At 31.5% G+C, this 15,378-nt stretch overlaps 1 protein-coding gene across 2 annotated transcripts in view; it reads right to left on the bottom strand.

The window, feature by feature from the left end:
• The window catches only part of LOC145277468 (pleckstrin homology domain-containing family G member 7-like), an 817,656-nt gene that overhangs the window by 664,054 nt on the left and 138,224 nt on the right, over positions 1-15,378 (bottom strand). The gene's annotated exons all lie outside the window — the stretch shown is intronic.

Below are 15,378 nucleotides of genomic sequence, written 5' to 3'. Positions count from 1 at the left end.
CACGTTGTCCTATTTATTTGAAATTACCATGGTTAGGTCCTGATGGCCTTCATATTGTTGAAAGCATTTCTTCTGCTACTCAACGTTGTTTTCCAGCTACTATGCTTAGAGTAGTTTACACAACTGGAAACTTTTTCTCTTCTTTTCGTAAAGATGTTTTGCCAATCATTCAAAAGAATTCTGTTGTTTATAAATTTGTTTGTCAGTGTGGAGCTGACTACGTTGGCAAGACATCCCAAAGATTGGAAATTAGAATATCCCAACACATCCCTCGGGATATTCGATTACACCAGGTTTCGAGAACATCCGGGCACTCCCAAGCTCATGAGTCCGCCATCGGTAATCATCTGATTAGTATAAATAGGTGTTCTGACCAATATTCCGATGGTTGGTTTTCTTTTTTATACAGTGCTAGGTCGAACTATCATCTCAATATCATTGAGGCGTTAGTCATTAATAACTCTCGACCTAGCCTGTGTAGACAAAAGATTTTGAAACATCAGTTGGAAATATTTACTGATTTAAAACCACCTGAACAGTGAGAATTATATATATATATTTTTTTTCTCTCACTGTTTTCCAACTGAAACCAATTTCTCTCTTTCCTATTCGATTCTTAGCTTTTAATTTATCATTCTGACGTTTCCTCTTATGGGGTCAGACGATAAGGCCTTAAGGAAAATTTTAACAATTCCACCTGCCCGTTTTTTTTTTTTGTTTCTTTGATCTTTTTATTTAAATTAAATTATGTTTTCTCTGAAATTTCTCCTTCCATTTTGCTGTACCAAGAATTTACTTATATATATATATATATATATATATATATATATATATATATATATATATATGTATATATATATATATATATATATCGTCTTCAACTTGAAGATCTAGATTCTTAGGAAATCACCCATCACTGAATGTGTGTATGTGTATGGTCACGAATAGGCTCTAATATGGTTGACTATTTAAAAAAAACTGATTACATAGAATGATAGAAGATGTATCAAGGCACAGGAATGGGTATGTTTGATCTGGCAGAACGGTGATTCATTAAAATTGTGGGGTCTGAGTCCGCGCTTGGTCCACAAAGTATGGATATAAAAAAAAAAGTTTACAAGTGTTTTTGATATATATGGACATAAGAATACTTTGATAAGTATGTTTAAAATTAAATAGTGGTGGTATAATAAAATTGTGGAGTCTGCGTTCCCGCCTGGCCTCCATAGAATGAAAATAGGGGCAAACTTTAATAAAGACTTTTCATATCTATTTGCGTAAGTATACTTTGATAATTATGCTTCAGTTTGAAGATAATTCAATTTTAAATTAAAAAGAAATAAATAAAAATACAAAACTCACCAAGATCCCCCCCAGACCACCCAAAATACCCTTTAAATATCGGCATAAAAATAGACTGACTGGCCGGAATTCGTCCTCTTTAATCTATCGACTCCGAGCTAAGTCGAGCCCTACGGCCCCAAAAGCTAAGAAACTTTTCCGTTCGTAACTTTTGCAGCCTGCTAATGTATATATATATATATATGTATATATATACATATATATACACATATATATACATATATATACATATACATATATACACACATATATATACATATAGATATACATATATACACACACACACATATATATATGTATATATGTAAGCCAGAAGAATCCTAGAGTGGATCAAACGTGGAATATTCTGTGTAGCTTAATTGCCATATGTATTTTATAACTTACTAACTAGCTCTACCTACGTATTGAGCATTGTCGAAGTAAATACTTAAAGTTTACGCATAAATTTATACTTTCGTATATTAATTTATGTGTGTAAATGAAGTAGTATATATATATATATATATATATATATATATATACTAAAAAAACTGGTTACATATAATGATAGAAGACGTATCAAGGCACAGGAATGGGTATGTTTGATCTGGCAGAACGGTGATTCATTAAAATTGTGGGGTCTGAGTCCGCGCTTGGTCCACAAAGTATGGATATAAAAAATTTAAAAATTAAAAAAAAAACGTTTACAAGTGTTTTTGATATAGATGGACATAAGAATACTTTGATAAGTATGTTTAAAATTAAATAGTGATGTTATAATAAAATTGTGGGGTCTGCGTTCTCGCCTGGCCTCCATAGAATGAAAATAGGCACACACTTTAGTAAAGACTTTTCATATCTATTTGCGTAAGTATACTTTGATAATTATGCTTCAGTTTGAAGATAATTCAATGTTAAATTTAAAAGAATTCAATAAAAATACACAACTCACCAAGATCCCCCCAGACCACCAAAAATACCCTTTAAATATTTGCATAAAAATAGACTGACTGGCCGGAATTCGTTCTCTTTAATCTATCGACCTCGAGCTAAGTCGAGCCCTACGGTCCCAAAAGCTAAGAAACTTTTCCGTTCGTAACTTTTGCAGCCTACTAATGTATATATATATATATATATATATATATATATATATATATATATATATATATATATATATATATATATATATATATATATATATACAGTGGGGAAAATAAGTCTTGGACACATCCCATTATTCTTTATTTAACACATATTTTATGCAGCGAATGACACGAAAATTTAACAAGAAATAGTTACTAACTTAACAATAACAAATAACTTTAGAAATTGGAACCTTTTAATGCATAACAAAAATTATATAATAAAAACGAGAATAGCCTGGAAAAAAAGTGTTGGACACATTGTTTTAAATTATATTTTATTATCATTTTTTATAAATAATGCTGACAATTGTAATTTGTATTTTTATTTTCCGACACTATTATAAGTTTTAGAAGTTTCTTAATTGTTGTAGACCATACTCTAGGTCGTTGGAAAGTATTGAAACACGTTAGTCACCAGTAAGCCATCATGCGTGAAGGTTCTCAGGATGAGTAAACGTAAAAACTCTCTCAAGTCGTCCGTGATTAGATTATTGCCGAGCACAAGAATGGAATTGGTTTTCGGCGTATATCTGCTCAATTCAAAATCCCTGTAAGCACCATAGGAAACCTTATTAGGAAATGGAAGGTGCATGACTCAACCCTGAACCGTCCGCACACCGGAGCTCCTCGCAAGATATCGGATTGAGCAGTGAGAAAAATTGTATAAAAAGTTCAGCAGCAACCGAGAACCACACGAGGCGAACTTCAGAAATATTTGGAAGAAGCAGAGATAGTAGTAACGAAACCAATGATTAGTAATATACTCTGATGCAAGAGTCTTAAATCGCGTACACCTCAAAAGACACCATTACTAAAAAATGTCATGTTAATGCTCATCTGGATTTTGCAAGAGACCACTTATTGAAAAAAGGTGATTACTGGAAGAATGTGATCTGGTCCGATGAGACGAAAGTGGAACTTTTCAGCATTAACTCTGTACGTCGAGTATGGAGAAGAGATGGCACAGCGCACGATCCCAAGGACACCCTCCCCACTGTAAAGTTTGGTGGTAGAAATGTCATGCTCTGGGGATGCTTCTCTTCAAATGGTACTGGACCACTTCATATTATAGATGAAAAGATGAATGCAGCCAAATATCGAGAAATTCTTGAAAATAATCTCTTGCCTGCTTCCAATGCGTTAGGTATACAACAAGGATGGATCTTTCAACAAGATAATGATCCCAAATATACTGCTAAAATAACCTCCGATTGGTTCGTACAGAACAAAATAGATGTTCTTAGGTGACCCAGTCAGTCCCCAAACTTAAATCCTATAGAAAATCTATGGAGAGAGCTCAAAATCATGGTCCACAAGCGAGATCCACATAATATTCAGGATTTGAAGAAAGTATGTGTTGAAGAGTGGGCAAAAATCTCGCCTGAACGTTGTCACAAATTAGTTTCGTCGTATAGAAAACGTCTCGAAGCTGTAATAGCCAATAAGGGGTTTTCAACTAAATATTAGATCAAATTGTGTTAGTGTGTCCAATACTTTTTTCCGGCTATTCTCGTTTTTATTATATAATTTTTGTTCTGCATTAAAAGGTTCCAATTTCTAAAGTTATTTGTTATTGTTTAATTAGTAACTACTTTTTGTTAAATTTTCGTGTCATTCGCTGCATAAAAAATGTGTTAAATAAAGAATAATGGGATGTGTCCAACACTTATTTTCCCCACTGTATATATATATATATACATTTATATATATATACATATATATATATATATACATATACGTATATATACACACATATATATACATATAGATATACATATATATACACACATATAGATATACATATATACACATATATTTATATACATACATATATATATATATATATATATATATATATATATATATATGTATATATGTAAGCCAGAAGAATCCTAGAGTGGATCAAACGTGGAATATTCTGTGTAGCTTAATTGCCATATGTATTTTATAACTTACTAACAAGCTCTACCTACGTATTGAGTACTGTTGAAGTAAATACTTAAAGTTTACGCATAAATTTATACTTTCGTATATTAATTTATGTGAGTAAATGAAGTAGTATATATATATATATATGTGTATATATATATATATATATATTAAAAAACCTGATTACATATAATGATAGAAGACGTATCAAGGCACAGGAATGGGTATGTTTGATCTGGCAGAACGGTGGTTGATTAAAATTATATATATATATAATGTGTGTGTGCTTATGTATATACATATATGCTTTTGATTGCAGTATCTTCATAGATTCATGTTCTATACTATATATATATATATATATATATATATATATATATATATATATATATACTAGCACCCGTACCGCAAAGGCGGAAAAGAACGGGGCAAAGCCTAACGTTTATGCTGTTATGACCACCGCCAAACCGGAAGCGACATATTTTTAATTAAGGCTAGACAATCTAAAGGAGAGGATAACTTTCAAAAATATCAGCGAAAAAAGTTACCCCCTGTAGAAAAGTGCCTAGTTGAAGGTATGCATTTTTTTAGCCAATTTTTCGATATTTGTTGTATGAAAGGTCGACCTTTAAAACGATACTGATCTTAGTAAAATCCGTCGCCTCTATTGAAAGTTTAAGGCAGACATGCAAACATAAATACATACATACATTTATATATTAGTAACTAAAAATTTTCGACCCAAACTGATGAAAAAGCTTGCCCTATCTCTGAATACCCTTTATGTAAAATTTCAAATATTTAGACCAGAAATTGTCTGAGTAATTTGGAAGAGATCGCAGAGGTCAATTTTTTTTAATTTTGACCCCTATTATGACCCCTTAACATTTATTGCTTTGGGTTCAAATCAAGTTATTACGCTAGATCCGTGTCCAAGGAACATATATCTAAAAAAAAGTGCGTAGACCCAAAATTGTGTGAGGAGTTTGGTAGAGTTCTCAAAGGTCAAATAGTTGAACTTTTGCCCCTTAATCGCCAAATTTATGACTAAAAACCGATCACATCGGTTTTCCCAAATCTCAGTAAGCTGTATATCAAATTTCGAGTCAGTAGACTAAAAATTGACAGAGTTATTGCGTATGGAAATGTACACAGAGACACATACACAGATACACACACACAGACACGTTCGCTTATATATATTTATATATATATATATATGCATATATAGAGAGAGATAGATAGATAGATATAAATATATAGATAGATAGATAGATAGAAAAACAAAAATATATACGTATAAATAAACATTTATGGAAGCAATGTTGTTTTTACTGCACACTTTTTATGCAAATATTATGCAAGTATAAATCATGTAGAATATCTGCATGAATATAATTACACGTAATAGTTAACTAAAGATGATCATTTCATAAGAAAACCGAAAAAAACTAATAGGTAATTAATGTAAATGAATGTTTAAAAGCATATGCAAATTAGCTAGGTCTTTTGCTAGTGAATACAATTCTACGATCCATATATAAGAAAATTGTATTTTCTTTTTAAATAAATAGAAAAGAGGTTTTTAATATGAATATCAATACATTCGAAATAGAAACGAATTGATAGGAGTATAGATATAGATAGAAGATAGATAGGGTTTGTGTGCGAACACAATATATTGTCTTTTAATATAATTATTTATGCATCAGGAATGTGTATGCACAATGCATTTATATTTTTAATCATATAACAAACAATGTATCATATATTATGACGATTGTTATCACCATCATTATTGTTATTATTATTATTATAATTAGTGTTATTATTATTATTATTTTTGTTATTAGTGTTATTATTTTTATCATTAGTGTTATTATTATTATTATTATTATTATTATTATTTTTGTTATTAGTGTTATTATTAGCGTTATTATTATAATTATTGTTATTATTATTATTATTATTGTTATTATCATTAGTTTTATTATTATTATAATTATTGTTATTATTATTGTTATTAGTGTTATTCATTATTCTTAGCATTAATATTATTGTTGCTATTAGTGTCTTTATGATTGCTATGTAAAGTATTATTATAGAATTATTTTATCACCTTGGTCATTTACAAACACAATCAACATCATGTTAATTACCTCAATCATTTTAACAAAATGTTATTAAATCATTTTTATTTTATATGCCTTTTGTGTGTTTTTAAGTCTGACTTTGTTTTCCCAGTGAAATTGAAAATTAAATTATATTTTTCACTGTAATGATCTTAGAGTATTCGACGTAATTAAAAAGGGGGTGGCGTAGTTCAGACCGAACAAGTAATAATTTGTCGAAAAAATATTACTGTGGTTCTTAAAACTAAAGTTATTAGCAAAATATTCATTTTTACGTGATTCTCAAAAGTTCTCATGAACTTTTAAATTATTAATATATTAATAATTTAAAAGTTCTCATGAACTTTTAAATTATTAATATATTACAATTATCATTCTTATGATGGCTTATTTATCGGGGCATATTACTTCATTCACGGCTCTATTACATACGAAATTTCAAGACTGATATCTACGAAACCATTTTCGATTCAATGAGTACATAACAGTAAAAAAAATAAATTCATTACAAAATTGTCCAATTCAATGGACATTCGTAAATAAATCAAATATAACACACATTTTCTAAATAATCTTGCGAATCTGGTAATTTACTATCATCTGGTGTATAAACCTAAGTGTAATATAGTCAATATAATGCGTTCATATATTTATGAGTATATATAAATGTGCTTCTGTTCTGTTTTACGTGTGATATATTTAATTGAATCTAAGATGTTAAGTATCTATGTATTAGAGGTGTAAATGTGATCGTCTATTAATAAGCGTATACACCGGTGATATAACATTTATGGCAATTGATTCTTACAATAATAGAGGAAAGATACATTTCTCATGTGGTGGGTTAATATCGGCCAATGGACAAACATATCTGATCCATCCGGGTTCATTTTTATTTGAGGGATCTATAGAAAAGCTGCAAGTGAAAGTCGGTATGATCTTAATCTTGCTTGCATTTACAGCAGCTTTATTTATCGATGTTTCGCGATTTTAAAGTTGCACGCTGATCTTAGATGTTTTCGTATCAACATTTTTCGACAGTCTCCACTGCCTGTATGAATTTCGATCTCTCTCCATCCGACTCCGGACTGTCGACTCGCAACTCTTCCCTAATTTCTCTGTGTCTCTCAAACTATCTTTTTACGTCATTTACTCTACGTGACACAAATCAGACTATCCACTAATATCACATATACATCATTGAAAACTAACAAACCTTTTCATTTCTAACATGAATGTTGTCATCCTTAAAATAATTTTCGCTTTGAATATCTATGATGATCATAATAAACATCGTTCAACAACGTAATATAATTTATAAAAGAAGTATAGAAGAGGGACTTATATGGCAACCAATCTAAATAATTATTGAATTTTAGCGATCGAGTAAATGTATCCTCATCATTAGTCCACACAAGAGTAAAAATGCCATTTTAATGATTTTTTTCTAAAATTAAAACAATGTATTTGTCTATTACACACACGCACACACACACACACACATATATATATATTATATGATTATATATTATTATTATTACTTAATTTAATCACACAAATTAATATACGAAAGTATAAATTTATGAGTAAACTTTAAGTATTTACTTCAACAGTGTTCAATAGGTAGGTAGTGCTAGGTAGTAAGTTAAAATATATATGGCTATTAAGCTACACAGAATATTCCGGGTTTCATCCACGCTAGGATTTATCAGCCGGAGTAATCCTAGCGTAGATGAAACGCGGAATATTCTGTGTAGCTTAATTGCCGCATATATTTTATAACTTACTATATATATATATATATATATATATATATATATATATGTATGTATATATATATACAGGTATGTATAATAGGTCAGCGCTGGCACGTGGAATAACCCAGAGTGTTGTTTGGGGACGCAATTTCACCACTAGAAGTAAGGCATCCTTAATCATTTTTAAGGCAGGAACTTAGAAGAGAGAAAACTCTGTTGTTAAACCTTGTGGTCTGTCATCCATTCTAGCTGGGACAAACTTTTGCACTTATAGTATGTTATTAGCAATATATGTTGACATAGAACACACACACACACACACATACATATATATATATATATATATATATATATATATATATATATATATATATATATATATATATATATAAAGGGAGCTAGAGAATCCAAAGGACTGAGAGTTAGGTTGTCATTAACAGAAACTGTTTGACGTATCGAGGCTCTTCATATGGCCAGAAATTGCATGTGTTACCACATTGTCATTCGAAACCTTACTGCCAGAAAAGCTTCCATTGTGATCAACATTGTGAAGAAGTTATCCTAGCGTTAACATTATTACAGGAAGAAAATATTTATTTCGTTTGTCAAATCATTTTCAACACAACATGTAAAGCACAGTGATCTCCTTTTAATAGGTGATCCTTGCCGAACCGAATTACGGTTATACGTAGACAATGTTTTGCACGTCTAATATAAAAAATAAAGGCAGTTTATTTCTTGATATTTTTTATATATATACTAGCAAAAGTACCCCTCAAACATACCCATTCCTGTGTCTCGATAATCTTCTATCATTATATGTAATCAGTTGTTTTAAAATAGTCAACCATATAGGAGCCTATTCGTGACCAGACACACACACACACATTCAGCTTCATATTATAGAAGATACGTTCAATCTAGCAACACATTAACTGATTTTGCTTAACTAAATTTTCTTATTATTTTTTGACCTTGCAAAAAATTCATATATTTCGCTTCAATTTCTTTCAAAACGTACGTAGATTAAAAAGTGCTTTGAACATAAACCATTTTAAATGCACAGAAAAAGAGTAAAGCTCCACGACACTTCCCGAATCCAGAGTTGCACCAAAAGAAGGTCATGCTGACTGCTTAGTTGTCTGCGACCGGGCTCATCTATTATAGTTTTTTTTTTTCAGTCGAAACTATTACGCGGGGAAGTACTTTAAACAAATTCATGAAATGAATCAGTAACTTCAAAAACAAGAACTTACATTAGTCAACAAAAAGGGCCAAATTCTCCTCCTCGATAATGAACGACTGCACGTTGCTAAACCGACTCCGCAGAAATGAACGAATTGGTTACATAACTCTGCCTCATCCGTCATATTCTACAGACCGTTCACCTACCGACTAATATTTTCCAAGCATCTTGACAACTTTCCGAAAGAAAAGTACTCCAACAACAAACAAAAAAAAACGATATCAAAGTCGCCTTCAGCAACTTCATCGTTACCAGAACTCAAGATGTTTACGTTACTGGCATAAATACATTTTTTTATGTTGACAAAAGGGTGTTGATTCTGATGATGCTTATTTCGATGAATAACTTTTTCTTTTAGCCGAGATATGTTAGTCTGAATTGAAAAGTTGAAACCCGCAAGACTTTTTTTGTCAACCTGATAGATTAGAAATTGCTGGCAATATAAACAATTTTAAATGCGTAAAAAAGAATAAATTCAGTACGTGTCCATTTTTTTTTATAACTTTTCACATTTATTTAATTTAACCTAAAAAAGCTAATCATATTATTCAAAATATACTCAGATTAATACAGAGTATTGAAGATATTGTTTGTAAAACTTAAGACTATAATTACAAAATAGTCCAACCTCTCTAATTTTTCTCTTATCGACCAACTGACACCACAAGACAAAACGCAATTCTTTTTCCAACAAGATGGCGCTACATGCCACACATTTCACAGATCACTGACATGTTTACAGAAGAGAGAACAGTAAGCAAAGGAGTATGGCCACCACGTTCTCCGGACTTGTAATCACGTAATGTGATTTTCTTTGATGAACTTTAAAACAGAAAGATTTTGCTAATAATCGTCACAATCTCGACCAACTAAAGGAGAACGTTACCGACCCTTGGAGGAGAATCACCAGAGAAGATCTACAAGCAGCATTTGCAAACGTTAGTAACGTGCCCAGAAATGCATACATGTCAACTGGGAGCATATCCAACATCTTTTATAACACTACAGGTAATTTAAACAATAAAAGCCCTCATCTCTACTGTACTTTTCTGGGCTACTTTTAAGTAGACCACCAAGTATAACTTACCTACTAGGATAAAGCATTAGCTGGTAATTCGTTCATAATCCAAAAACCGCAACGGTACAATATCCATAGTCACGTGACTGATATCAATTAACTGAATTACATCCATTAAATTATGTTAACTTTTTGGCGTTTTTTTTTTTTTTAGCTTTCTAAAATAAATTATATATAAAGTATATTAATTATCATGAGTTATTCTTGAATAATTCACAATATATTGGACTAGTAGGAGATATTGAACGACCGAAATGTCTCTTTACGTCAGAGAAAGCAATTTCAAAGGCCGTATTAATAAACTACAACTTTTTAACAGAGACAAGGACAAGAAATAAGCACGTTACACACCGTAAGGGGCATGTGTTACTTAACGAAGTGAATTGAAAAATAAGATCTGTAAACCATCATTTACGATTGCTATTTTGCACACTTTCACGGTAGAAGGCCTAATACTCTAATCGCTTCCTTTATCGTATTTACACCCACCGCTCACTGTTTACCAAACGCAGAACTTAAAATGGTTTGTAGAAACACAACTCGTTACACAATTCTCCTTTTTGGATGCGTCCGGAAACATGACTTCTACTTAATCATACGTCTTTATCTTTCAGTTGTAGTGTGCCTATTGTAGCTAGTCAAAGTTAAAATAAACAATACACTTTATTATTGTAATGACACCAACTAAATTTCCATACCTAGGTCTGCTTCTACTATATTCGGTCGTTTAAAAATGATTAATCAGAAACATAAAACATTCGTTTTAAGATTTCTTTGCCTTTTGGATCAGATCAATGTGTAATATCGGTTCTCGATATCTCGGTGTGATATAAAGTTTTGCATATTTGAGAAATACCTCCAGACAATGTGCTCAAATGAAGTTGCTGCATTTATGACCCTCAACGTAACAACTCAATCATCAGCAAAATCTAACCCCCTCACTGTAGATATTAGCAGATGCCCGAAAACATTCTACTTTAATAGCTTCTTCTAACAAATTGATTGCTTTTGAATGCAACATGGTGGCCTTCAAATCCAATGTAAACAAGTTCTTTTGAGTTATCCCTATAATAATTTAATTCTATCCAATCTACACCATTATCTATTGCTACACAACTACCGTACATTCATTAACATTTATCCTCGAGTGGTCTACGGGCTTTGATAAGTTGTTACACCCAAACAAAAAAAAAGATATAAATTGCCTATCTATTTAATTAAAAAAATTGGCTATCTTATTGAAAAAAAATAGTAAAGGTTTGTGTTTTGTTCCATTTATGAAGTTTCGTCGTCAGGCTAACATGTTGAATGACAAATTTTATAAATACGAGAGTCATTTCAATAGCAAAGCCTCCTATTTTCTTTTAACACAAAAGTTCAAGAGCTACGAAAACGGAAGTGGTACAGTTTAAATGAGCAAGATTTTGTTCTCCAGGATTTATTTTTCTACTTAGTTGCAACTATTTTCTAATGTATTTTTGTCAGCAATGATCGATGGCCGTGCATGGGCGCCAGATGCCTGCTTTGTCGTGCGAGCAATTTCAAAAGTAAAGATTCCTATTTCTTTAAACTCAACACGTCAAGTGCTACAAAGACGGGAATATTACAATTAATACGAAATGCTATTTTTGTTCCGGAATTTATTTTAATTTTTTTTTTATTTTTCATCATTGTATTTGATTATTACACCGTTATTTTTCATCATTGTATTTGATTATTACACCGTTATTTTTCATCATTGTATTTGATTATTACACCGTTATTTTTCAACATTGTATTTGATTATTACACCGTTATTTTTCAACATTGTATTTGATTATTACACCGTTATTTTTCATCATTGTATTTGATTATTACACCGTTATTTTTCATCATTGTATTTGATTATTACACCGTTATTATTCATCATTGTATTTGATTATTACACCGTTATTATTCATCATTGTATTTGATTATTACACCGTTATGCTTAATGTGCGTTTGCCAGACATTCAATGACGCATCGTTGCTTCTGAAACACATCCATGGAAGGGGTTTCTTTCCCAAAGTCTCACACCGTCAACATCTACAGCAGAGAAATGGAACTTTCAGACCATGAATGCATAGGTTCAGTCATCAACACAATGCAATTGGAAATCCCGTTTTATCCAATCTGGCAGATAAAATAGAAGGCATTACTTTTCGAAGTATATTTGTATTTTCTCCGACTTGCTTTACTTCCATCTGTCAGTTAATTGTCTTTTCAAAGCAGTTCAATCATATCTGCTCGTTAAGTACGGTTACTGAGTTTTAATTTGAGTTGTTTGTTTTATTGCATATCTAAATCTCTGACCATTCTTTCGTTCAATCGGTCAGGAAATTTTAACCAACTAAATACTTGCGACTTTTGCATTCTATTCCCAAACGTTAATTACTCTCGGTCGAAATTTTCTCAGATTGGATCGTGCATTTTTCCTGGAAATATCGTGGATAAGAAAAAAACAAAACAAACAAAAAAAACAAGAAAAACGGACAAACAAATACACAGCGGAGTGATTGAGAATATATTAGAACAAAGACGAATGAAAAGAAAATGAAACTAATTTATATTTATTAAAAAGCATAATTACATTATTACAAAAATAAAATATACTATCCGTATTATGCAATCTTCCTTATTGCTAAGGAATGAGTAATGTTTGTATTTATTTAAAACTGATTGGCTATCATAATTCGCTTTACTGTGATCGAAAGAATGTTTGGCGGAAATCATGTTTATATTAACCAATGAAAAGAGTTATTTTTTTAATGTTATAGAGAGATTTTTTGCTTCAATTTCAAAATCTTAATACTCACGCGTAACATGAATTATAATCCCTCCTATTATATACACTTTATTTGTTTGTGTGTGTGTGAGAGAGAGCGGGAGAGAGAGAGAGAGAGAGAGAGAGAGAGAGAGTTCCTCATAGGTTCCGAATGAGCTACGCCCATCTTTTTCAAATTTCACACAAAGCTAATTTATATGTCTGGCAGTGTTCTTAGATATGTTTTGTACAGAAAGTCATCTGATAAGTATTGAAAATCGAAAAAATCCGAACTTAGAAATAGTCTTTTCTCTCTTATAGATTAAAAAAAAAATTATAATGGGGAATATTTTACGTTACACAAACAAGGAAGATGATACAATTTCAGCAAATCATTTCTTCTTAAAAAAACAAACAGATTTTTTTATATAATCTGGAGATATAGTTAATTGGTCGATCATTCAACTACAGATCCAATGACTCCCTGTTCAAGCCCGGGTATATTTCACTGTTTCATATAATTTTTTTCTTATTAATAGGTTCAAGTTAGGTCGCAGAAGAGGTACCATTTTGAATCGCTGCAAATCGTTACTTCGTTTATAAACTAATCATTAATCAGAAGTGACTTTTCCAGGATATTCACCGCCAAGCCTGAATATCAGCTGACGTGATAATATAAACAAACACAGGCGGAATTTTGGAAACGGCATCACCATTATTATTTAAATTTTATTTATTAATTCAGTTATTTTGCGAATAAGTTAATCGGGCGAATAATTCCTCGTAATATATAATAATCAATAGGGACGAATTCTATAATAATATATACGCAATCTGCATAAATTAAAATATCATGTTAAGCGTACTGTACGACCGAGCAACGCCAAGCTGCCAGCCAGTAAATATATAGATTAGGATATTAAGTTAACTTCCAAAAAAGATGGCACTTTATACCTGCCTGGAAAAAATCTCACGCTGTCAATATTGTATATCCTTATAAATACGTCATTCGCGCATGTATGGCGTTATTTTGTCTTATTTAAGATTGTATAGCAAACACTAATATTTTGCTTTTAGAAAGCGTGCTTTAAAGAGTCTCTACTATTATAAGCTTACTAAGCTCCGGCCCCCATCTCATTGCTACCACATGGCATCGCTGGCTTTCTTTGTAGTACTTCTACGGAATGTATTCCAACGAACATTGATTCGGAACATAAATATCCTCGACTAAATAAACTAATAGTAACACCCCCCACCTTCACTGGAGAAATGTTTACATACCAGAAAACTTTATTCTAAAAATGGTTCTATTCTCAGAGCGCTTGCCTTTGAATTACATCTGTGCTCTGTCATTCCTGAAGTGTACAAACGCGCTGAAAAATTAAATGTTATTTCATCGTATATCTACTGCGTTAAAAATAATGAAACACACAAATATATAAATTTATAGAATGCTTATACAACGATTGTTGATTACATATGTGCATACAGGTTTTAGTGGCATCTCAATTTTCAGAGACCCACCTCATCAGACCGAAAAAATGAGCAACACTGAACCGAAAAGATTCATTCAGTTTCTATATAAAAAAGTAACTTGGTGTGACTTAAATACTGGAAAAATGTGTTATGTTTAGTTCGTAAGTGCGAAAAGATGGTGGAGGGCAAAGGTGCTGAAAAGAAAGGGACTAGAAAGTTAGAGGTGGAGAATAAACCATATACTCCAGCCTGGTCAAAGTATCCCAGTAACGGGTGCTTCGGCTGTATTCTGATTTTAGGACTTCAGTGTCTATTACCTTGATCTGAGGTGATTACAAGGCTGTCATTCGCTTTCATCTCAAGTCCGTTTCTTGATTGTAGACGTTCTATCTATTTCGGTGTTCATTTTGACGCATTATTTATCTTCTTAATTTACGGATAAACTTTATTTATTTGTTTTAGCTCTTTTTTATTTATTCTTAATAACATAT

This window comes from Euprymna scolopes, chromosome 6 (assembly GCF_053919585.1).
Source record: "Euprymna scolopes isolate OS-2025 chromosome 6, ASM5391958v1, whole genome shotgun sequence".
NCBI lineage: Eukaryota > Metazoa > Mollusca > Cephalopoda > Sepiida > Sepiolidae > Euprymna > Euprymna scolopes.
This window is presented reverse-complemented; position numbering and strand designations above follow the sequence as displayed.